The following is a 26,605-nucleotide window of genomic DNA, read 5'->3' on the forward strand; positions in this document are numbered from 1 at the left end:
CCCAGAGGATGTTTTTCGGACGTTCTTGGGATGTTGTGTCATGGTGCCCTGGATGTACAGTTGAAGTCGGAAGTTTACATACACTTAGGTTGGAGTCATTAAAACTCCTTTTTCAACCACTCCACTAATTTCTTGTTAACAAACTATAGTTTTGGCAAGTCGGTTAGGACATCTACTTTGTGCATGACACAAGTCATTTTTCCAACAATTGTTTACAGATTATTTCACTTATAATTCACTGTATTACAATTCCAGTGGGTCAGAAGTTTACATACACTAAGTTGACTGTGCCTTTAAACAGCTTGGAAAATTCCTGAAAATGATGTCATGGCTTTAGAAGCGTCTGATAGGCTAATTGACATAATTTGAGTCAATTGGAGGTGTACCTGTGGATGTATTTCAAGGAAGAACACCATCCCAACCGTGAAGCACGGGGGTGGCAGCATCATGTTGTGGGGGTGTTTTGCTGCAGGAGGGACTGGTGCACTTCACAAAATAGAAGGCATCATGAGGCAGGAAAATTATGTGGATATATTGAAGCAACATCTCAAGACATCAGTCAGGAAGTTAAAGCTTGGTCACAAAGGGGTCTTCCAAATGGACAATGACCCCAAGCATACTTCCAAAGTTGTGGCAAAATGGCTTGAGGACAACAAAGTCAAGGTATTGGAGTGGCCATCACAAAGCCCGGAACTCAATCCCATAGAATATTTGTGGGCAGAACTGAAAAAGCGTCTGCGAGCAAGGAAGCCTACAAACCTGACTCAGTTACACCAGCTCTGTCTGGAGGAATGGGCCAAAATTCACCCAACTTATTGTGTGGAAGCTTGTGGAAGGCTACCTGAAACGTTTGACCCAAGTTAAACAATTTTAAGGCAATGCTACCAAATACCAATTGAGTGTATGTAAACTTCTGTCTGACTGGGAATGTGATGAAAGAAATAAAAGCTCAAATATATCATTCTCTCTAGTATTATTCTGACATTTCACATTCTTAAAATAAAGTGGTGATCCTAACTGACCTAAGACAGGGAATTTTTACTAGGATTAAATGTCAGGAATTGTGAAAAACTGAGTTTGAATGTATTTGGCTAAGGTGTATGTACACTTCCGACTTCAACTGTATGTCTAGTTTCCGGCTTGCTCCGGGGACGTCACCTGATTGTCACAAAGAAAGGGGGTGTTATGTTATGTTTTGCTGACTGGAGCCTATCTGACCAATGTCATATCCCTCATACCGATCACTCTGCACTCACGCGAGATATAGGTTTACAGTATGTAGCCAAAGAGCAACCTGCAAATGACCCATCCAGGAACTCTGGCCTCACTTTGGAGCCTTCAAACACATTTGACTTCTAAAAAAGAAAGAGGTTCTGATAGACAGTGGGCTTTGTGTCTAATACAGACTCCTCTACTCAGCACAAACCTGAATGTATTCTACATTTCAAGTGTTTATCTGCCTTATAATAGTTTAGCCAAGTGCATTGTCAAGTTCAGGCCTATAGCTAAGAACTTCCACAGTACTCTACAGATCACTCAAACCCAAGTGAGCGTGACCTGAATATGAAAAACAGGGAATATGCAACAGTAGAGATGCTTCTCATCTGAGTTTAGGCTTTATTAATTGGTTTCTTTGTGAATGTTCATCCTTTTCAGAAAGGAGTAATATCTCAGATGGAATGTGCCTACGTGGGCCTATAATTTCACGTGTGGAATCTTGCCAGCTACCACAGCATAACAATATCAACCCGTTCCATATAGTCCTTTTCTGAAACTATGGCCACTCAAGTCATTGTTATCTACAGATATAAGATCTTACGTTGATTACCCTGTTGCAGGACATGTTTTACTTAGTCTATTTTAGGTTTAAAAAGGCTTCTGAAGTTTGTAATTTCCACTTTTAAATTTCAGACATGATTTTCCCCTTATGAAAAATGTACCAACCCCTACAAAAATGTCCATTATTTATAATCCACATAATAATTCAAATTTCCTGCTTCTGAAGGATACTTTTCCTGCTGTAGCAAACTGTCTCAAATGAAGATCCTATATCTGTACGACTACCATAAAAGCCATTTCTAGAGAGATTGCTCATCATGACAAATGTAGCATTAGATCATGTTAGAGTAGTAACATCACGATAATAACATAGAACAAATTATATTCCAGAGGGCTCCATCTGGCGATTTTCTCGTCAATGATGGAATCCATAAGAGGGATTTAAAACCAGTCGTGTAATGTGGTGAAAACTCTTAAGTCATCTCTCCGGTACAAAATGCATTGAGCAGATTAGGCTAGACTCCAGGGCATACAGACTAGCAGTTTGATTAGCTTCTCTTAAACAAGCCTAGCTAAAAAAAACGGTAGAACTGTAGAAAGGTGCTGGTAGTTCATGTTGGTCGGTCTGAGACAGGTGCTGCATAGAAATCTGATCTACAAATCACCTCAATCAGAAATACTATTGAGCTGCCTTTGCACATCCTTATTGTGAAAAGACGATCAAATCTGTGAAACCCCTTGTTAAAGCCACGCCACAGATGAGGTGGCAGTTACCATTCAATCAACAAATGAATAAATTGGTTACCACAGAGTTCAACAAACACGGGCAGTTACATTCACCAAGACCCGCCACTTAGTTTACAAACAAAAGTTGCTCAAAGTGGGTGAGGACAGATTGAGAAGTGTGACTTTAAGGCCAACCCTCACGAGCAAGCAGGTGGTGAGAAAAAGCAATGTTACTTTCTCCAACATCGCTGCTATTTTATGAAACAGTAACATTACATTAGTCTTCTGTGAATGAGAAGTAGCATAGAGACACTAGGAAGGTTCAAACCTGACTGGAGCGAAGACAAAAGAGAAGACGGGCAGAACTGATGGACCTTGACGTCTTTGACAGGAAACAAAAATTTACAATAATGATAAGAGAAGAAAACCTCATGTGGAACATTGGAAGAGAACAGCAGTAAGCCTTTTACAGCTGAGGTAAAACTGAATTCATATAAAAGACTATAAAGAATTGGAACAAACCTATTTAGTATTGGCAGACCATGTTTAATCTTAGGAATGCACTATTCTCTTGAGCCAGACTCAAAAACTTGTGTTGGCTCAGCCTTCTGGCCATAGCTAGACTAGAAATGCACATACAATATTAAATATTAAAAATGCAATATGAGAGAAATGTCTTTCCTATCTCTTTCTTGGCTTCTTAGTTTGCTTATGCAACTCATTTCCAAACATGCATGATGTGCAACCACAAATACTAAAATAAACATGATCTGATATAGTTTCAAGTTTCATTAGTCGTATGTACAGGATACACATAGTATACACTGTCCAACAGAACGGTACCTCGCAGGTTCCCTCTCGACAATAAAACACCATTAAGAAATAATAAAAGATAAGAACACGAACAAAGTAAATGACAACTGTATTTTCTTACTGCTGAGAGATTTTTCTGATTTAAAATAATTACAGTTTTCTGAATCTGATATGAGATTGACTGGTTAGGGAGTCATTTCTAGCAGAGGAAGTGCAAACAAACTCAGTAGTTTCTTGCTGCACTGCTGTTATCCTCAAACATGACAATGAAAACCCCAGAATGCATTCTGCTATGGACATGTTTCTCGCCCCAAAAAAATACATTCCAGAGAACTGAGGAGACAAGTGTGGGTTTTCTGAGAGAGGCAGTCTTGTTTACACTGCCTTCCAAAATAATTCATACCCCTTGTCAACCATCTACACATAATACCCCATAATGACAAAGTAAAAGCATGTTTTTAGACATTTTAGCAAATGTATTGAAAATGAAATACAGAAATACAGTATCTCCTTTACATAAGTATTCACACCCCTGAGTCAATACTTTGTAGAAGCACCTTTGATTACATCTGAAGTGTACAATATTTGCCCATTATTATTTGTTTAATTCTTCAAGCTCTGTCAAGTTGATTATTGATCATAGCTAGACAGCCATTTTCAAGTCTTGCCGCAGATTTTTCAAGCCAATTTAAGTCAAAACTGTAACTAGGCCACTCCAAAACATTCAATGTTCTCTTGGTAAGCAACTCCAGTGTAGATTTGACCTTGAGTTTTAGGTTATATTCCTGCTGGAAGGTGCATTCATCTCCCAGTGTCTGTTGGAAAGCAGACTGAAGCAGGTTTTCGTATAGAATTGTGCCTGTGCTTATAGCTGTATTCTTGTAATGCTTTCTTTAGGAGAAGTATTGGAGTCAGGCACAGGACACAGGGATGAGTGCCAACAAAACGTGTTTACTCAAAACCATAATAAAACTTCTCCCACAGTAATAAAACATAGTTGGGAGAAACACCTCCAACAACTACAAAACAGGAAACAATCACGGACAAGACAAACAGGAAAGCCAGAGGGTTAAATAATGAACATAATCAGGGAATATGAAACAGGTGTGTATAATTAAGACAAAACCAAACGAACAGGGAAACATAGATCGGTGGTAACTAGTAAGCCGGTGACGTCGACCGCCGAACGCCACCCGAACAAGGAGAGGGGCCGACTTCGGCGGAAGTCGTGACAATTCTGTTTCTTTTTATCCAAAAAACTCTCCGTAGTTCTTGCCGATGACAAGCATACCCATAACATGATCCAGCCACCCCCCTGCTTAAAAATATGAAGAGTGGTACTCAGTGATGTGTTGGATTGGATTTGCCCCAAACATAACGCTTTGAATTCAGGATATAAAGTTGATTGCTTTGCCACGTTTTTTGCAGTATTACTTAAGTGCCTTGTTGCAAACAATATGCTTGTTTTGGAATATTTGTATTCTGTACAGGCTTCCTTCTTTTCACTCTGTCATTTAGGTTAATATTGTGGAATAACTACAACGTTGTTTGTCCATCCTCAATTTTGTCATATCACAAGCATTAAACTCTGTAACTGTTCTAAACTCCCCATTGGCCTCATGATGAAATCCCTGAGCAGTTTTCTTCTTCTCATGCAACTGAATTAGGAAGATGGCCTGTATCCTTGTAATGACTGGGTGTATTGATACACCATCCAAAGCCTAATAACTTCACCATGCTCAAAGAGATATTCAGCGTCTGAGTTTAATTTATTTTTACACATCTACCAAACAGTGCTCTTCTTTGCAAGGCATTGAAAAACCACCTTGGCCTTTGTGGTTTAATCTGTGCTTGAAATGTACTACTTAATTGAGGGACCTTACAGATAATTGTATTATTATTGAACACGAAATGAGTCCATGCAATATATTATGCGATTTGTTAAGCACATTTCTACTCCTGAACTTGCCATAACAAAGGGGTTGAATACTTTTCGACTTAAGACATTTCAGCTTTTATTTCTTTATTAATTTAAAAAAGTGTCCACAAACAAAATTCCACTTTGACATTATGAGGTATTGTGTGTAGATCAGTGACACAAAATCTCAATTTAATACATGTTAAATTCAGGCTGTAACACAACAAAATGTGGAAAAAGTAAAGGGGTGTGAATACTTTCTGAAGGCACTGTAGCTGGTATTGCGCTGAGCTGCGAGCCCGATTGTACATGTAAATGACTGTGTTTATCTGTCCGGTGCAGAAAGTCATAGGCAATATCAAGGCAGGGTGTTTTAAATTGGCTGCCATAGGGGATTAGTGGTGACTGGGACATTAACAGGAGAGGGATGGCCATCCAGCCTCCATATTAAGCGAGGCGCTCTGTTCAGAGACGAGGTAATGAACAGGTAATCCTGAGGTTCTGGGGGTACTATACAAAGGTCTTGGAGGCCCATGCCGAGCGGTCACACTTGAATCCATAAAATCATTACACTGCAAAATACAACAAGCTCTGAACACCTGACACCATGAGCATTGAGCCTTTGCAAGAACAGAAAAAAAGTATACGAATTTGAAATGCTGCAAAATGTGTATTGCACAGTCTTCACATTATCATTTTTAAAGGTGCACTCTGCAATATTTTCCACTATAGGCACTTGTGGGTAAAACAAGGGACTCCCCCTGCATTTTTGTCGATCCCGGAAGTATCATCTCGATTCTAGTTTGAGCAGGGGGAGGGGCCGTCAGCCCCTCAAGTGCCCCCTCGAAAAAAAATATTATTCAAGTTCAATTTGAAATTCCAACCATGGTGTCTTTTGTAATAACATCACGTACTTGATGGTGGTGTTGAAAATGGCTTACAGTAATCACTTTATGAAATTAATCCGGAATCGGAAACAAACTGTCTCTGAGATTTAAAGAGATGTTGGTATTCCATGGTAATAGGATAATAAAAAGTGGAGATCGTGTCAGCTATTGTAGCCAAGTCATATACCCGGGGTATTGAGTGGGACAGAGGTAAAAGAAGATTCAGCAGGTGTTTCCCTCACTCACACACAACGAGAACGAGCGCGCTCGTTGTGTGAGAGGGACACAAAGCCCAAACATCCACATCTGTTTGCTATTAACATCTTGCCAATGTAGCCGAAGGGATAAAACCTAGGTCTCTGGCCAACCCAACATCTTAACCATTCAACTAAGAGGCCATTTTTCTTTATTCAGTAAAGACTTTGTTCTTTATGGCCAAACCACAAACACAGTCATCCTCATGTTTACATGTCATGGCCCTCTCATTATGTTAAGCTGGGTTGAGGTCATATTGGGAGAAATAGTCAATACTCAACGTTTGTCCAATTACACAGCTTGCTGAGGAGATTTACAATGGCTAAGCAAACCTATCAGTATAGGCTGGGCAAACACGGAATTCAAACAAGCTTTTCACTTGGCACCAGAATGCTACTAATAAATTAGCTACTAGCATAGGAGTACGGCTGGAATAGGATGGGGCTAAGGCTCTTTGCATAGTAGATAATATAAATATTGGGGAAAGCCATTCAGAATGTTGACATTCACGTTGGACATGATGACACATTGAACAGAATACTGTATGCATGGAAAGTGAATATGCATAGAAGGTGTGTCACAATCGCTAAATGTGACCACAACTGAAGACACCGCAACATTTTTGGAGACAGGTGTTTGACACGAGAGCTCTACGGAAATAGAAAAGGGTGTCAATGCGGTTACTAACTCATCGTAAACAACCTTAGCTAGCTACAACTACACCAAATATACATTTATTTTAAGCCCAAATCCTGACCAATGTCCTTAAATCATTCATTTGGAATGTCATTCAAGGCCTGACATTTGCAGGTGACAAGTTCTGCCTGTCATCACCAAATGGACAGGGACCAAGCCAAACACATGATGGATGGTCCAATATCACTCTCTACTGTACTAGAATTAATTATGTAATGCTGCTATAGCGTCTGCATGGCATCAGGTCTGCAGCCACTACATCCAGCCGAAGTGAAGGCCTTTGGCAGTCTGATTTGTGTTGTATTGCTTCCTTGGCAGCCGGAAGATCGATGGATGAACTTACTTATGCCAAATTACAATTTGTCACTCGGCATACATCTCTGTGATAAGGGCCAATAGAACACCTTTATGGGGAAATGAATTCAGGTCGTGAATCACAAACAAGCCCAATCCGCCCACGGACGCTCGTAGTTATGATGCGTTTGGAATGGGGTGCCTCTGTAAATAGGAACATTGAAAACTGATTTAATTTTTTTTTTATTTCACCTTTATTTAACCAGGTAGGCCAGTTGGGAACAAGTTCTCATTTACAACTGCGGCCTGGCCAAGATAAAGCAAAGCAGTGCAAAAAAAAAAAAAAAAAACAGAGTTACACATGGGATAAACAAAAGTACAGTCAATAACACAATAGAAAAATGTACATACAGGGTGTACAAATGAAGTAAGGAGGTAAGGCAATAAATAGGCCATAGTAGTGAAGTAATTACAATTTAGCAAATTAACACTGGAGTGATAGATGTGCAGATGATGATGTCCAAGTAGAAATACTGGTGTGCAACAGAGCAAAAAAGTAAATAAAAACAATATGGGGATGAGGTAGGTAGTTGGATGGGCTATTTACAGATGGGCTATGTACAGCTGATGCTTAAAGTTAGTGAGGGAGATATAAGTCTCCAACTTCAGCGATTTTTGCAATTCGTTCCAGTCATTGGCAGCAGAGAACTGGAAGGAAAGGCGGCCAAAGAGGGTGTTGGCTTTGGGGATGACCATTGAGATATACCTGCTGGAGCGCGTGCTACGGGTGGGTATTGTTATGGTGACCAGTGAGTTGAGATAAAGCAGAGCTTTACCTAGCAAAGACTTATAGATGACCTGGAGCCAGTGGGTCTGGCGATGATTATGTAGCGGGGGCCAGCCGACGAGCATACAGGTCGCAGTAGTGGGTGGTATATGGGGCTTTGGTGACAAAACGGATGGCACTGTGATAGACTGCATCCAGTTTGTTGGGTAGAGTGTTGGAGGCTATTTTGTAAATGACATCGCCGAAGTCGATGAGGATAATTTTATTGGTAGGATAGTTCTACAAGGTATGTTTGACGACGTGAGTGAAGGCTTTGTTGCGAAATAAGAAGCCGATTCTAGATTTAATTTTGGATTGGAGATGCTTAATATGAGTCTGGAAGGAGAGTTTACAGCCAGACACCTAGGTATTTGTAGTTGTCCACATATTCTAGGTCAGAACCGTCCAGAGTAGTGACGCTAGTCGGGCGGGTGCGGGCAGCGATCGGTTGAAGAGCATGCATTTAGTTTTACTAGCGTTTAAGAGCAATTGGAGGCCACGGAAGGAAGGTTGTATGGCATTGAAGCTCGTTTGGAGGTTTGTTAACACAGTGTCCAAAGAAGGGCCAGATGTATACAGAATGGTGTCATCTGCGTAGAGGTGGATCAAGGAATCACCCGCAGCAAGAGCGACATCATTGATATATACAGAGAAAAGAGTCGGCCCGAGAATTGAACCCTGTGGTACCCCCATAGAGACTGCCAGAGGTCCGGACAACATGCCCTCCGATTTGACACACTGAACTCTATCTGAAAAGTAGTTGGTGAACCAGGCAAGGCAGTCATTTGAGAAACCAAGGCTGTTGAGTCTGCCGATAAGAATACTGTGATTGACAGAGTCGAAAGCCTTGGCCAGGTCGATGAAGACGGCTGCACAGTACTGTCTTTTATCGATGGCGGTTATGATATCGTTTAGTACCTTCAGTGTGGCTGAGGTGCACCCGTGACCAGCTCGGAAACCGGATTGCACAGCGGAGAAGGTACGGTGGGATTCGAAATGGTCAGTGATCTGTTTGTTAACTTGGCTTTCGAAGACTTTAGAAAGGCAGGGCAAGATGGATATAGGTCTGTAACAGTTTGGGTCTGGAGTGTCACCCCCTTTGAAGAGGTGGATGATCGCGGCAGCTTTCCAATCTTCAGGAATCTCAGAAGATACGAAAGAGAGGTTAAACAGACTAGTAATAGGGGTTTCAACAATGGCGGCGGATAATTTTAGAAAGAGAGGGTCCAGATTGTCTAGCCCAGCTGATTTGTATGGGTCCAGGTTTTGCAGCTCTTTCAGAACATCCGCTATCTGGATTTGGGTGGAGAAGCTTGGGAGGCTTGAGCAAGTAGCTGCAGGGAGCTGTTGGCCGGGGTTGGGGTAGCCAGGAGGAAAGCATGGCCAGCCGTAGAGAAATGCTTATTGAAATTCTTGATTGTCATGGATTTATTGGTGGTGACAGTGTTTCCTAGCCTCAGTGCAGTGGGCAGCTGAGAGGAGGTGCTCTTATTCTCCATGGACTTTACAGTGTCCCAGAACATTTTGGAGTTAGAGCTACAGGATGCAAATTTCTGTTTGAAAAAGCTAGCCTTTGCTTTCCTAACTGACTTTGTGTATTGGTTCCTGACTTCCCTGAAAAGTTACATATCGCGGGGACTATTCTATGCTAGTGCAGTATGCCACAGGATGTTTTTGTGCTGGTTGAGGGCAGTCAGGTCTGGAGTGAACCAAGGGCTATATCTGTTCTAGTTCTACATTTGTTGAAAGGGGCATGCTTATTTAAGATGGTGAGGAAATTACTTTTAAATAACAACCAGGCATCCTCTACTGACGGGATGAGGTCAATATCCTTCCAGGACACCCGGGCCAGGTCGATTAGAAAGTCCTGCTCGCAGAAGTGTTTTAGGGAGCGTTTGACAGTGATGAGGGGTGGTTGTTTGACCGCGGGCCCATAACGGATGCAGGCAATGAGGCAGTGATCACTGAGTTCCTGATTGAAAACAGCAGAGGTGTATTTGGAGGGCAAATTGGTCAGGATAATATCTATGAGGGTGCCCATGTTTACGGATTTAGGGTTGTACCTGGTGGGTTCCTTGATGATTTGTGTGAGATTGAGGGCATCTAGCTAGATTGTAGGACGGCCGGGGTGTTAAGCATATCCCATTTTAGGTCACCTAACAGAATGAACTCTGAAGATAGATCGGGGGAAATCAATTCACATATGGTGTCCAAGGCACAGCTGGGAGCGGAGGGGGGTCTATAACAGGCGGCAACAGTGAGAGACTTATTTCTGGAGAGATTAATATTTTTAATTAGAAGCTCGAACTGGTTGGGCATAGACCTGGAAAGTATGACAGAACTTTGCAGGCTATCTCTGCAGTAGATTGCAACTCCTCCCCCTTTGGCAGTTCTATCTTGACGGAAAATGTTGTAGTTGGGGATGGAAATCTCAGAATTTTTGCTTGCCTTCCTATGCCAGGATTCAGACAGGTCAAGGACATCAGGATTGGTGGAGTGTGCTAAAGCAGTGAGTAAAACAAACTCAGGGAGGAGGCTTCTGATGTTAACATGCATGAAACCAAGGCTCTAGCTAGTTGCGATGATCCAATGCAAAGGTCCAGAGCTTACGGCAGGAATTCGGCAGACTATTCCATCAATCCATTCAGCTATTGTCTCTGGGACATTGATTAGACAGCTCATGCATAGAAGCCCAAAGTGGCACAAATATCCTGGCTTTCTAATAGAATACATCCCAAATAGAGGCACAACTGTCTATGCTTACTTACTTATCTCAGTTCAAATGCATGTTTGACTAATTTAAGGTTCATGCCTTCTGTTTAAAGTTCCAATCCTGTAACCTTAGCTTACAGCCCAAGAATAGAGGTAGGGGAGCCCAATAGGAGAGAAAGGGGTAGGGGAGTGAGACAGGGGGAGGGAGGGTGATAGTTGGTGACGGGGTGGGAGATACCCTCTCCCAGGAGTGGTCTGAGGGCTGATTGCACCCGAGACCGATGGGGAGGCTGCTATGGCCTTTTCAGCCATAGACTCTGATTCAATCTCTCTGATCTCTCGGCTCTGCCTGTGTCCTCCTAGTCTCGTACGAACTCGCAAGCTCACAAAACAGAATGTGAGCTCCAGAGATCAAGATGGTTCGTACGAGGCTAGTGTCCTCCTGAGGTCACAAACTCGCAGAAAATAGGAATTCTGCTCTTTTTCAGGACCATGGAATTAAATATTGATCAGGGTTCGTATATTCTCTCTTTGTTCAACCATGGCGGCTCTTGAATTTCTGTGAAAGTGAGTCGAGTTGCTGCTTTCTTGTCAACAGCGACTCGCACCATTTCAGAATGAGTATGAGTGACAGGTGGAACCGTTTGTTATGAAATATGGCAGAAAGTGGAAAAAGCCCAAACAAAAAGAGAAATTATTGTGACAAATGACATCTGCCGGGTTTCAAGCGATGTGTTTCCGCATGTAACGGGGACCCACACAAACACACAAATGGTAAATTAGTGTTTGCTTATCTGAGCGCCTCAGAGAGAGGGAACAAATGTCTTTCTCTGTATTGTTCTCCACAGTACAACATGTAATGTATGAATCGTAGTGAATGGTTGGTGCTTTATTCTCTCTAGACGTTTTAGGACTGTATGGGGGGGGGGTTATTGCAGTGAGCTTAACCCTTTGAACAATCCCAAATTCATTAGGTCTGCCCATGTAATAGCTAAAGGGACATTTTCATTCTAAACAACTCTATACAGCACTGAGCTAGCCCATTTTAAAAACCTTTGCACCACACACAAATCCGACTTATTCACCATAAAACACAGCACCTTACTTTCAAACTAAAAACAAGTTTTGTTTTGCTCACAGCCAATTCGAAACCTAGTAATAGCACCCAAACTCTCCTTCCACCAGACAATGATTACCAACTCCTGCTTTGCGACGTTCGAAAAATGACAAAGAGATCAGTCTGGATTTCTAGTTTCTTGCTGGCCCTGAACATGTAATGAGGATACATTAATAACTTTCATCAGTCAAAAGAAATAAAAATACATTATAACCATCATCTATTCACATTTTGTCATTTAAGGTAATCACAACTTCACCGGATAGATGAGCAGATGAAGGCAGATGTTATAGACATTAGTCTGTGTATATATTTAATGCTGTGGAATGAGTAGAAACAGTGGGAGTCCTCCTCTCAGTCACTACCAGTCTAAAGGGCAGGCCGATCATCAGAGCGCACCGACAGTCGGGAGCTCAAAACCAGCCCCTGGCAGTTCCCCATCAAGCATGAAGAGACACAATGTGAAAATGGAATTTTATATCCATTTAAATGCCATCAAATCTTATTGGATTCATGAGTTATGCTCCCCCATAAGGTACAGTGCCTTCAGAAAGTATTCATACCCCTTGACTTATTCCACATTTTGATGTGTTACATAGATTTTTTTCTCTCACCCATCTACAGTTGAAGTTGGAAGTTTACATACACTTAGGTTGGAGTCATTAAAACTCATTTTACAACCACTCCACAAATTTCTTGTTAACAAAATATAGTTTTGGCAAGTCAGTTAGGACAACTACTTGGTGCATGACACAAGTAATTTTTCCAACTATTGTTTACAGACAGATTTTTTCACTTATAACTCACTGTATCACAATTCCAGTGGGTCAGAAGTTTACATACACTAAGTTGACTGTGCCTTTAAACAGCTTGGAAAATTCCAGAAAATGATGTCATGGCTTTAGAAGCTTCTGATAGGCTAATAGACATCAATTGGAGGTGTACCTATGTATGTATTTTGAGGCTTACCTAAACTCAGTGCCTCTTTGCTTGACATCATGGGATAATCAAAAGAAATCAGCCAAGACCTCAGAAAAAGAAATTGTTGACCTCCACAACTCTGGTTCATCCTTGGGAGCTATTTCCAAACACCTGAAGGTACCACTTTTATCTGTACAAACAATAGTACGCAAGTATAAACACCATGGGACCACGCAGCCGTCATACCGCTCAGGAAGGAGACATGTTCTGTCTCCTAGAGATGAATGTACTTTGGTGTGAAAAGTGCAAATCAATCCCAGAACAACAGCAAAGGACTTTGTGAAGATGCTGGAGAAAACAAGTACAAAAGTATCTATATCCACAGTTAAATGAGTCCTATATCGACATAACTTGAAAGGCCGCTCAGCAAGGAAGAAGCCACTGCTCCAAAACCGGCATAAAAAAAGCCAGACTACGGTTTGCAACAGCTCATGGGGACAAAGATCGTACTTTTTGGAGAAATGTAGAAAAATAGAACTGTTTGGCCATAATGACCATCGTTGTGTTTGGAGGAAAAAGGGGGAGGCTTGCAAGCCAAAGAACACCATCCCAACCGTGAAGCATGGGGGTGGCAGCATCATGTTGTGGGGGTGCTTTGCTGCAGGAGGGACTGGTGCACTTCACAAAATAAAAGGCATCATGAGGCAGGAATATTTTGTGGATATATTGAAGCAACATCTCAAAACATCTGTCAGGAAGTTAAAGCTTGGTCACAAATGGGTCTTCCAAATGGACAATGACCCCAAGCATACTTCCAAAGCTGTGGCAAAATGGCTTAAGGACAACAAAGTCAAGGTATTGGAGTGGCCATCACAAAGCCTTGACCTCAACCCTATAGAAAATTTGTGGGCAGAACTGAAAAAGCGTGTGCGAGCAAGGAAGCCTACAAACCTGACTCAGTTACACCAGCTCTGTCAGGAGGAATGTGCCAAAATTCACCCAACTTATTGTGGGAAGGTTGTGGAAGGCTACCCGAAACGTTTGACCCAAGTTAAGCAATTTTAAGGCAATTTTACTAAATATTAATTCTGACCCACTGGGAATGTGATGAAAGAAATAACATCTGAAATGAATCATTGTCTCTACTATTATTCTGACATTTCAAATTCTTAAAATAAAATGGTGATCCTAACTGACCTAAGACAGGGAATTATTACTAGGATTAAATGTCAGGAATTGTGAAAAACTGAGTGTAAATGTATTTTGCTAAAGTGTATGTAAACCTCCGACTTCAACTGTACATACAATACCCCATAATGACAAAGTGAAACATGTTTTTAGAAATGTTTGCATTAATATGGAGTTGGTCCACCCTTTGCTGCTATAACAGTCTCCCCTTTTCTGGAAAGGATTTCCACTAGATGTTGGAACATTGCTGCTGGGACTTGCTTCCAGTCAGTCACAAGAGCATTAGTGAGGTCGGGCACTGTTGATGGGAGATTAGGCCTGGCTCGCAGTCCCCGTTCCAATTCAGGTCGGGGCTCTTTGAAGGCCAGTCAAGTTTTTCCACACCAATCTTGACAAACCATTTCTGTATGGACCTTGCTTTGTGCATGCGGGCATTGTCATGCTGAAACAGGAAAGGGCCTACCCCAAACTTTTGCCACAAAATTGAAAGCACTGAATTGTCTAGAACGTCATTCATTATATGTTGTAGCATTAAGATTTCCCTTCACTGGAACTAAGGGGCCTAGCCCAAACCATGTAAAACCACCCCAGACCATTATTCCTCCTCCACCTAACTTTACAGTTGGCACTATGCATTCGGGAAGGTGGCATTCCTCTGGCATCTGCCAAACCCAGATTCATATGTTGGACTGCCAGATGGTGAAGCGTGATTCATCACTCCAGAGAACGTGTTCCCACTGCTCCAGAGTCCAGTGGCGGCGAGCTTTACACCACTCCATGGCTGCTCGGCCATGGAAACCCATTTCATAAACCTCCCGACGAACAGTTATTGTGCTGATGTTGCTTACAGAGGCAGTTTGGAACTCGGTAGCGAGTGTTACAGACGATTTTTACTCGCTACGTGCTTCAGCACTCGGCGGTCCAATTCTGTGAGCTTGTGTGGCCTACCACTTCACGACTGAACCGTTGTTGCTCCTAGACGTTTCCACTTCCCAATAACAGCACTTTACAGTTGATCGGGGCAGCGCTAGCAGGGCAAAAATATGACAAACTGACTTGTTGGAATGGTGGCATCCTATGACAGTGCCACATTGAAAGTCACTGAGCCCTTCAGTAAGGCCATTCTACTGCCAATGTTTGTCTTTGGATATTGTATAGCTGTGTGTGCGATTTTATACACGGGTGTGGCTGAAATTGCCAAATCCACAAATTTGACGGGGTGTCCACATACTTTTGTCTATATAATGTAATATATATATATATATATATATATATATATATATATATATATATACATACATACATACATTTTTTTATCCATAAAGATGTTTTTTTTTATCAATCAGTATATTTGAGTTTAACCATAATATTTGTATTAACATTTGTTCTGTCTTTTCTGGAGGATAAAATGTAAATTGTAACCAGCTGTGCGGGCACTTGCCTTTGCAGTTGACGGGCTAATAACATATGGAATATGGAATAACATATGGGCCAACGTAAGCTTGCTAGCTGGGTTAGGCCAGTATTGGAACCACTGAAGCATGACCAGGCTCTACTCTAGTCCAACACATTAAGACAATACCCAGTCTAAAGGTTCAGACAGGGAGGCCATGCTTCTGGAGTCACCACTTGTTCTAGCGTCACCTCATATTTACAAACCTTTGAATCACAACCAAAGACAGAAAAATGAGAGTATTCAGGTAACAGAGGTGTGTGTCAAATGTGTGAAGCATTGAGTATGCCCAACCAATCTCCCCAACTCTGAAATTCATCTCATAAAACTGCTGTGGTGGAAAAAACCTGTCGCGATCAGATTTGCCGATGATCCATCAAAATTAAAGGAATGTGTTGGCTTGCGGCTCTTGATGTTCAGCGCGCGGGACAATGAGACCCCAGTTGTTTAATGCTTGAGTTCCGTGGGGAATGAGTCAGGAAAAGGCCCAAGGCAGCACAGGCAGCAGTGTCGAGGCAGCCGGGTCGTTCCGTTAAAAACGGTTAGCAAAGCGCTGCAGCAGCATCCATTACTCCAATTCGAAACAATAACACAGCCATTATGACCGTCTGAAGCTTCTGGAGAGTAAAGGATATGCTCTAATACACATATGGAAAATGATCCTTCACATATGGCTGCTATATAAATATTAAAAGACTCCTGTGGCCCCAAATGACAAATTAAATAAAACTTGAAAATAAAGGCTATTTAGGGACACGCAATTACAGATGATCCATTTTGGTAAATTACCTTCTCCCAACTGCAGTCAATGTATGAACACTATAGCCATTACAATTCTGATGGTAAAATATACAGTATCTCCTTTACATAAGTATTCACACCCCTGGGTCAATACTTTTGTAGAAACAGGTAGTGTATGTTGGAAATGTTCAAGCTGGAAAACAAAGGCAATAATATGTTTAACTGAAGTTAAGGATATTTGCCTCATACATTACCGTAATAGCTGTAGGAGGGAAAAAAACTCTCCAGTCAGGAAAATTGCCTAACAAAAAGCAGCTCATACTGTGAGATGAATTCCATATGTTATTGATAATGTGGACCAAAGACACCTACGTCTATACCTCATTCGGCTACTTAACATTTTAGTCATTTAGCAGACACTCTTATCCAGAGCAACTTACAGTAGTGAATGCATACATTTCTTTTTTTTTTCTTGGTACTGGTCCCCCATGGGAATTGAACCTACAACCCTGGCATTGCAAACACCATGCTCTACCAACTGAGCCACACGGGACAAGAGGGCAAAAGAGCTAATATCAAACATGAAAAAGTACTACTGTTTATTATAGAATTCTGTAGTATACTGTAAATACTATACTCCCCACTGTACCATCCCTAGATCATGTGTAGTACATACTATATAATTTTGTAGTATACTGTAGAATACTATACTACACACTGTAGTATCCCTCAATTGTGTAGTGCTTACTATATAATTTGGTAGTTAATTGTAGAATAATATACTCCACACTGTAGTATCCCTCGATCATGTGTAGTACTTAATATATCATTTTGTAGTATACTGTAGAATACTATACTACACACTGTAGTATCCCTCAATTGTGTAGTGCTTACTATATAATTTTGTAGTTAATTTTGTAGTAAACTGTAGTTTATTGTAGAATACTATACTCCACACTGTAGTATCCCTCGATCAAGTGTAGTACTTATTTTATCATTTTGTATTATACTATAGAATACTATATTACACACTGTAGTATCCCTCGATCATGTAGTGCTTACTTTAGAATTTTGTAGTATACTGTAGAATAATATACTACCCACTGTACTATCCCTCGATCATGTGTAGTACTTACTATAGAATTTTGTACTATACTATAGAATACTATACTACACACTGTAGTATCCCTCGATTATATAGTGATTACTATAGAATTAATTTTGTAGTACACTGTAGAATAATATACTACACACTGTACTATCCCTCGATCATCTGTATTACTTACAATATCCTTTTGTTGTATACTGTAAAGTACTATAGTAAATACTACAAATTATTCTGCAAAATAACACTGTAGTAAGTACTACAGTAATATCCGCAAAAACACTACAGTGTCCGGAAAAACACTATGGTTTTATTATCTATATTAAATCTGACAGTATTTAATTTCAATATACCCCACCCATTCCCCTCCCCCATAGCCACAAGTTGTGCCACCTATGAGTAAGAAACCTACATGCCAAGTATAGACCATATATTGTGTTCCCTACAGGTTATAGTAAAGATCAAAAGCCCTGAGCTATCTGTTCAGAAAACTAAATTGTATTTTATTTACAGTAACCTTCATTTAACTAGGCAAGTCAGTTAAGAACAAATTATTATTTACAATGACGGCCCAGCAAGAAGCAATGCCTCCTACAGGGGCTAAGGCTGCAACACAGCATGGTAGCAACACAACTTGACAACAACACAGCAGCAACACAACATTGCAGCAGCACAAACATGGTACAAACATTGTTGGGCACAGACAACAGCACAACGGGCAAAAGGTAGAGACAACAATACATCACGTGAAGCAGCCACAAATCAAATCAAATTTTATTTGTCATATGCGCCGAATACAACAGGTGTAGATCTTACAGTGAAATGCTTACTTACAAGCCCTTAACCAACAATGCTGTTTTAAGAAAAATGCCTAGAAAAAAGTAAGAAATAAAAGTAACAAGTAATTAAAGAGCAGAAGTAAAATAACAATAGCGAGGCTATATACAGGGGGTACCGGTACAGAGTAAATGTGCAGGGCCACCGGCTAGTCGAGGTAATTGAGGTAATATGTACATGTAGGTAGAGTTATTAAAGTGACTATGCATAGATAATAACGGAGAATAGCAGCAGCATAAAAGAGGGAGGACAAATAGTATGCAAATAGTCTGGAGTAGCCATTTTATTAATTGTTCAGCAGTCTTATGGCTTGGGGGTAGAAGCTGTTTAGAAGCCTCTTGGACCTAGACTTGGCGCTCAGGTACCGCTTGCCGTGCGGTAGCAGAGAGAACAGTCTATGACTAGGGTGGCTGGATTCTTTGACAATTTTTAGGGCCATCCTCTGACACCGCCTGGTATAGAGGTCCTGGATGGCAGGAAGCTTGGCCCTGGTGATGTACTGGGCCGTACGCGCTACCCTCTGTAGTGCCTTGCGATTGGAGGCCGGGCAGTTGCCATACCAGGCAGTGATGCAACTCGTCAGGATGCTCTCGATGGTGCAGCTGCAGAACCTTTTGAGGATCTGAAGACCCATGCCAAATTTTTTCAGTCTTCTGAGTGTGAATAGGGGGAATAGGATTTGTTGTGCCCTTTTCACGACTGTCTTTGTGTGCTTGGACCATGTTAGTTTGTTGGTGATTTGGACGCCAAGGAACTTGAAGCTCTCAACCTGCTCTACTACAGCCCCGTCGATGAGAATGGGGGTGTGCTCGGTCCTCCTTTTCCTGTAGTCCACAATCATCTCCTTTGTCTTGATCACGTTGAGGGAGAGGTTGTTGTGCTTGCACACACGGTCAGGTCTCTGACCTCCTCCATATAGGCTGTCTCGTCAGTGTCGGTGATCAGTTCTACCACTGTTGTGTCATCGGCAAACTTAATGATGGTGTTGGAGTCATGCCTGGCCGTGCAGTCATGAGTGAACAAAGGAGTACAGGAGGGGACTGAGTATGTACCCCTGAGGGGTCCCCCGTGTTGAGGATCAGCGAGGCGGATGTGTTGTTACCTACCCTTACCACCTGGGGGCGACCAGTCAGGAAGTCCAGGATCCAGTTGCAGAGGGAGGTGTTTAGTCCCAGGGTCCTTAGCTTAGTGATGAGCTTTGAGGGCACTATGATATTGAATGCTGAGCTGTAGTCAATGAATAGCATTCACACATAGGTGTTCCTTTTGTCCAGGTGTGAAAGGGCAGTGTGGAGTGCAAAAGAGATTGCATCATCTGTGGATCTGTTAGGCTGGTATGCAAATTGGCGTGGGTCTAGGGTTTCTGGGATAATGTTGTTGATGTGAGCCATGACCAGCCTTTCAAAGCATTTCATGACTACAGACATGAGTGCTACGGGTTGGTAGTCATTTAGGCAGGTTACCTTAGTGTTCTTGGCACAGGGACTATGGTGGTCTGCTTGAAACATGTTGGTATTACAGACTCAGACAGGGAGTGGTTAAAAATGTCAGTGAAGACACTTGCCAGTTGGTCAGTGCATGCTCGGAGTACACGTCCTGGTAATCTGTCTGGCCTTGTGAATGTTGACCGGTTTAAAGGTCTTACTCACATCAGCTGCAGAGAGCGTGATCACACAGTCATCCGGAACAGCTGATGTTCTCATGCATGCTTCAGTGTTACTTTCCTCAAAGCGAGCATAGAAGTTATTTAGCTCGTATGGTGGGCTCGTGTCACTGGGCAGCTCTCGGCTGTGTTTCCCTTTGTAGTCTGTAATAGTTTGCAAGCCCTGCCACATTCGCAAGCCCTGCTTAGCATCTACTTCATCTGACCACTTTGTTATTGACTGAGTCACTGGTGCTTCCTGCTTAAATTCTTGCTTGTAAACAGGAATCAGGGGGATAGAATTAGGATCAGATTTGCCAAATGGAGGGCGCGGGAAAGTTTGTACACGCCTCTGTGTGTGGTGTAAAGGTTGGTATAGAGTTTTTTCCCTCTGGTTGCACATTTAAAATTCTGATAGAAATGAGGTAAAACAGATTTAAGTTTCCCTGCATTCAAGTCCCGGCCACTAGGAGCGGCACCTCTGGATGAGCGTTTTCCTGTTTGCTTATGGCGGTATACAGCTCATCGAGCGCGGTCTTAGTGCCAGCATCGGTCTGTGGTGGTATGTAGACAGGTACGAAAAATACAGATGAAACCTCTCTAGGTAGATAATGTGGTCTACTGTACAGCTTATCATGAAATACTCTACCTCAGGCGAGCAAAACCTCGAGACTTCCTTAGATATCGTGCATCAGCTGTTGTTTACAAATATACATAGACCGCCACCCCTTGTCTTACCAGAGGCTGCTGTTCTAGCCTGCCGATACAGTGTATAACCCGCCAGCTGTATGTTATTAATGTCGTTGTTCAGCCACAACTTGGTGAAACATAAGATATTGCCGTTTTTAATGTCCCGTTGGTAGGATATATACGTGCTAATAGCCAGTAGGAGTGTCCTTGATTGAGTCTTTGAATGTAGAGATGGAGATACAACTGTTTTTTGCAGCTCGTTCCAGTTGCTAGCTGCAGGGAACTGAAAAGAGGAGCGGCCCAGGGATGTGTGTTCTTTGGGGGCCTTTAACACAATATGAATGGCGAAACGGCAGTGCTTAATTTCAGCCGGATCCTGCCGGAACAGGATCCGGCACCTCTCAGATTTGACTTTGTTTGTTCCGGTACCTATTTGCCTGTATCCGGTACCTTTCGTGGCATGATTTATTAATTGTTTCACTGATCGCACTGTAGAAATTCTTGTAAAAGCGATCAGCATTAAATCAAGTTGCCTCCTCGTTATTTCTCCCGCCCCCCAGAAAGACCATCATGTAAAAGCGTGGTGATTCTACTGTGTAATCATACTATCCTGCTACACTGATTCCATACCTGCTCTCTTATGTACATAGAGGTTAAGAAGAGTGCCGGTGGCGTAAATAACTGATCTTGACACAGGTCCTGGTAGTGGTGGTCAGCTAGTGAAGAGGTCCCTACCTAATCACGTCACGTAGCCTAGGCTAGTCGTCTCGCTACTGAATTTGAATCATGGGTAAGCCAAATAAAAAATGGATAAGACAAGGCAATCGAGTTTGATAAAATGGTTCAAGTCCAAAAATCCAGAGAAAGATGGTGAATCGATCCCAGAATGAGCCAGAGCACTTTCAGTACCGGAGGAGAGGAGTGAGGGGCAAAATGTTCCTGATGGCAATGCCTTACCTAACAGCGCTGCTAATCCCTCCAGTTCAGCATCAACACCAGCACCTCCACGAGGCTAGAAGGTCAAACTCAGCGGGAGAGGGAGACGGGGAGCTGGAGAGGAGGGGGCAGTGCATCCACCAACAAAATGCTCGGAGCAGGTGCAATTTGCAGTTCAAGAACAAGCAAACGTATAACCCCTGGCTTGTCATGCAGGATTCAAAGTTGGGCTGTACAACATGCAACATGGTTAGGGAGCTTGGGTCTAGAAATGACTGGAGGGATTAAACTAGCAAAAGAGTGGGTGGAATGTACAGTAAATTAAAATAATCTGCCTCAGATGTAAAAACAACAACAGCAAAGAGCCCACAGAAAAAAGTATTTGAACATGCCCAAACCAAGGCACATTTGGTGGCAGCAAGCCTTGTAAACAAGGCTAAAGAGTTAACACTCAAAATGAAAAAATAGACACTACAGCCAGAGTCTTCAGAACAGCCTTAGGAGGCTAAACGTCATAGCCAAAGGCCCGCTCATGGCTTTGAGCAAGAAATTGACTCTTATGAGTTAAACGGACTTGAAATTGTGGGAGGTTTTGAAAACTAAGGTAGGATTTAAAAAAAAAATGTAATCTGTTCTGTACTGTGAAGTTAATCTGAATATGTTCTTCATATTATCACATAGGCAGGAGGCCTATATATTCTCATATGTGTGTTCTGCTGTAGCCTCCATAGATTTATTTTATTTGAAGTTATATTCCGATATTGTGATAGTTGTTCTACTGCTACATGTCGTGATGTCGTGAAAATTATATTAAATGTAAGCCCCACAGCTGAGTGTGTGTGCATATGCATTAGGCGGGTGTTCTGCAGTGTCGTCTAAAAATGTTGCTGTACATTGATGTCTAGAAAATTAAGTTATAAGAAATTCAGACTTGTGTACGTCCTGCAGCTATACTCAAGTATGTAGGCATACTGCAGTGACGTCTAAAATGCTTTGAATTAATCAGCACATTTTTTCTCAATATGTTCCGGTACCTCAGAGGCCCCCGGATACACCCCCCACGCCCCCTCTCGCGCTCACTATGTTCTGGGACATCCCTGACTTACAAATTAAGCACTGCAAAGCGGGTGTTGAATTTGGAGGATGAGGGCTGCAATAGGTATCTCAGATAGTGAGGAGTGACGCCTAAGAGGGTTTTAAAAATAGGGATCAACCAGTGGGTCTTGCGTCAGGTATACAGAGATGACAAGTTTACAGAGAAGTATAGAGTGCAGTGATGTGTCCTATAAGAAGCATTGGTCTCAAATCTGATGGCCGAATGATAAAGAACATCTAGCTGCTCGAGAGCACCCTTACCTGCCGATCTATAAATTACGTCTCCGTAATCTAGTATGGGTAGGATGGTCATCAGGGTGCGTTTGGCAGCTGGGGTGAAAGAGGAACGATTACGATAGAGGAAACCAAGTCTAGACTTAACCTTAGTCTTCAGCTTGGATATGTGCTGAGATAAGGACAGTGTACCGTCTAGCCATACTCCCAAGTATTTGTATGAGGTGACTACCTCAAGCTCTAAACCTTCAGAGGTAGTAATCACAACGGTGGGGAGAGAGGCATTCTTCTTACCGAACCACATGACCTTTGTTTTGGAGTTGTTCAGAACAAGGTTAAGGGCAGAGAAAGCTTGTTGGACACTAAGAAAGCTTTGTTGTAGAGCGTTTAACACAAAAACCGGGGAGGGGCCAGCTGAGTATCATCTGCGTACAAATGGATGAGCTTCCTACTGCCTGAGCTATGTTGTTGATGTAAATTGAGAAGGGCGTTGGGCCTAAGATCAAGCCTTGGGGTACTCCATTGGTGAGAGGCAGTGGCTGAGACAGCAGATGTTCTGACTTTATACACTGCACTCTTTGAGAGATATGGAAAGAGGTTATGTAAAAATAGCTCTTTAAGCATTTGTCAGGTGGGTTTCCTCAAGAAGAAAGCCCCTGCTTCTATGTCTAAGATAATAAAACAAAAACACTACACCTACAGTAATGTCTGCAAAAACACTACAGTAAATACTACAATATACTACAGTAATGTCCACAGAAACACTACAATAAATACTACAGTATACTACAGTAATGTCTGCAAAAATACTACAATGAATGCTATAGTATATAAATAGTAATAGTACAGTATTTAAACTATAGTATTTTTTATGTGGGTACAGACACAAGCCTGAGGGAGGGCAAAATGTGTCTGTTCATTATTTCAGTGTAATCTATTGTTCATTCTTTGTGTATTTATTGAAACCCCAATTAAAACAAATGGATTCATTGTCACACCTTGATCTGTTTCACCTGTCTTTGTGCTTGTCTCCACCCCCCCCCCCCCAGGTGTCGCCAATCTTCCCCATTATACCCAGTGTATTTATACCTGTGTTCTCTGTTTGTCTGTTGCCAGTTCGTTTTGTTTTCACGAAACCTACCAGCGGTTTTCCCCTTGCTCCTGTCTATTCTAGTTCCTGTTTTCTAGTTTTTTCCAGTTTTGACCTTTCTGCCTGAGCCTGCCTGCCGTTCTGTACCTTGCCAACCACACTGGATTATTGACCCATGCCTGCTCTGACCCTGAGACTGCCTGCCGTTCTGGACCTTTTGAACCCTATCTGGATTACTGACCTCTGCCTGCCCTTGACCTGTCATTTTGCCTGCCCCTGTATTAGTAATAAACTTTTGTTACTTCGACACTGTCTGCATCTGGGTCTTACCTGAAGCGTGATATTCATGAAAATGTATGGGGTTTTCAATCTAACATTTAATCCTCCTGTCAAGAGAGCATGTTCCAGGAATGAGGTAAGAGGGGGAACAATTGAACTGAGTATATTGATGTCAAACCATTAAACAAATCAATTACAGACTGACATTAATGCTGTGGTGTATTTCACCATTATAAAACAACACATTTGTCAACGTTAAGTTTATCACCTACCATTACGCAGAGATTACCTTTTGGCTAACCTCGTTTTGCACAAAGCTCTCTCTCGGAGAGAGAAACAAATGTATTTAAAGTGTTCGGAGAAGACACAATAAAGCCTTTATTTATTTCTCCCACAACAGTAGACTCGTTCAATACATCAACTCTAAGTGATATTACAGCTGTTTCCTATTTCCTTCCCAAAATAAAATAACATTTAAATGTGACATTCTTTCACTTGAAGAGAAGAAACAAAGCATATCATACATAAAAGGTGAGAATGCCCAGCTCAATAAGGCCCGCACTCAAGGTAACCTTCTTCTTAACCATGTTTACAGCACAGGTTGACATTTATTGTCATAAATGTTGCCTTGAATGCAGAACTGATTTTCGCTATATGGGCAAAGTCAAAATTGTCTGTATCGTAAAAATTCATGAAAACAAAAATATGTGGTCTTAATTTAAGGTTAGGATTAGCAGTGTGGTTAGGGTTAAGGTTAGGGTCAGGTATTTTTTTTAATTATGCATGATCGGAACAAAATACATTTTCGTGTGCCAGCACGCATTTGTCTCATGTCAGTCAAGTGAGGTGCTACAACTCATCTGGCTAGTTTGCCTGTCTGTAAAGAGAAAGGCGGGCTCTACGTTGATCCTGCTCCTCTGATTGGATAGAAGTAAGGCGTATTTCTCTGTCCACTTGCCCGATCACTTCCACTTCTCTGTTTCGGTCTAATCATTCAGACTACTGCTGCTTCTTGTTAGCTTGTTACTATGATACATCAAATGGCAAGAACATTTTCTATCAAGCTATCAATGTGCATAATATCTAACAGGGTTGGGGAGTAACGGATTACAAACAAACATAAATGTAATCCGTTACGTTACCAACAAAAATATTGTAATCAGATTACAGATACTTTTGAAAAGCTAGATGATCACTTCAAGGATTACTTTTAAATTCAGAAAGGATGTTTGCAAAAAAAATCCATAAACCGAATGGTCACATTGTCACGCCCTAACCATAGAGAGCCCTCTGAGTTCTCTATGGTGTTTTAGGTCAGGCCGTGACTAGGGGGGTTCTAGGTATTGTGTTTCTATGTTGGTGTGTGAGTATGGTTCCCAACTGGAGGCAGCTGAATGTCATTGCCTCTAATTGGGGATCATACTTAGTGTGTCCCTTTTCCCACCTGCGTTGTGGGATATTGTTTAGAGTTAGTGCCTATGTGCGCTACGTATTGGCACGTTTGTTAAATCTTTGTTGTTGTTTTGTAAGTTTCACTTCAGTAAATATGTGAACTCTACTCACGCTGCGCCTTGGTCCGCTTATTTAAACATGCTAAAACTCACACACTTTTGATAGACTTAAAGGGGCAATCTGTAGTTGCTACATCCATTTTTTGAATTTATAAACTACATATATAAACTCAGCAAAAAAAGAAACGTCCGCACTGTCAAATGCTTTTATTTTCAGCAATCTTAACATGTGTAAATATTTGTATGAACATAACAAGATTCAACAACTGAGACATGAACTGAGTTCCACAGACATGTGACTAACTGAAATGGAATAATGTGTCCCTGAACAAAGGGAGGGGGGGGTCAAAATCAAATGTCACAGTCAGTATCTAGTGTGGCCACCAGCTGCATTAAGTACTGCAGTGCATCTCCTCCTCATGGACTGCACCAGATTTGCCAGTTCTTGCTGTGAGATGTTACCCCACTCTTCCACCAAGGCACTGGCAAGTTCCCAGAAATTTCTGGGAGGAATGGCCCTAGCCCTCCGATCCAACAGGTCCCAGGCGTGCTAAAAGAGATTGAGATCCGGGCTCTTCGCTGGCCATGGCAGAACACTGACATTTCTGTCCTGCAGGAAATCACGCACAGAAAGAGCAGTATGACAGGTGGCCTTGTCATGCTGGAGGGTCATGTCAGGATGAGCCTGCAGGAAGGGTACCACATGAGGGAGGAGGATGTCTTCCCTGTAAAGCACAGCATTGTGATTGCCTGCAATGACAACAAGCTCAGTCCGATGATGCTGTGACACACCGCCCCAGACCATGACAGACCCTCCACCTCCAAATCGATCCCATTCCAGAGTACAGGCCTCTGTGTAA

The 26,605-nt window shown here is 42.0% G+C and overlaps 1 protein-coding gene across 1 annotated transcript in view; it reads right to left on the reverse strand.

Annotated features, from left to right (window-relative positions):
* The window catches only part of grin3bb (glutamate receptor, ionotropic, N-methyl-D-aspartate 3Bb), a 104,804-nt gene that overhangs the window by 40,398 nt on the left and 37,801 nt on the right, over positions 1 to 26,605 (reverse strand). The gene's annotated exons all lie outside the window — the stretch shown is intronic.

The sequence above is a fragment of the Salmo trutta genome, chromosome 22 (genome assembly GCF_901001165.1).
Source record: "Salmo trutta chromosome 22, fSalTru1.1, whole genome shotgun sequence".
Lineage (NCBI taxonomy): Eukaryota > Metazoa > Chordata > Actinopteri > Salmoniformes > Salmonidae > Salmo > Salmo trutta.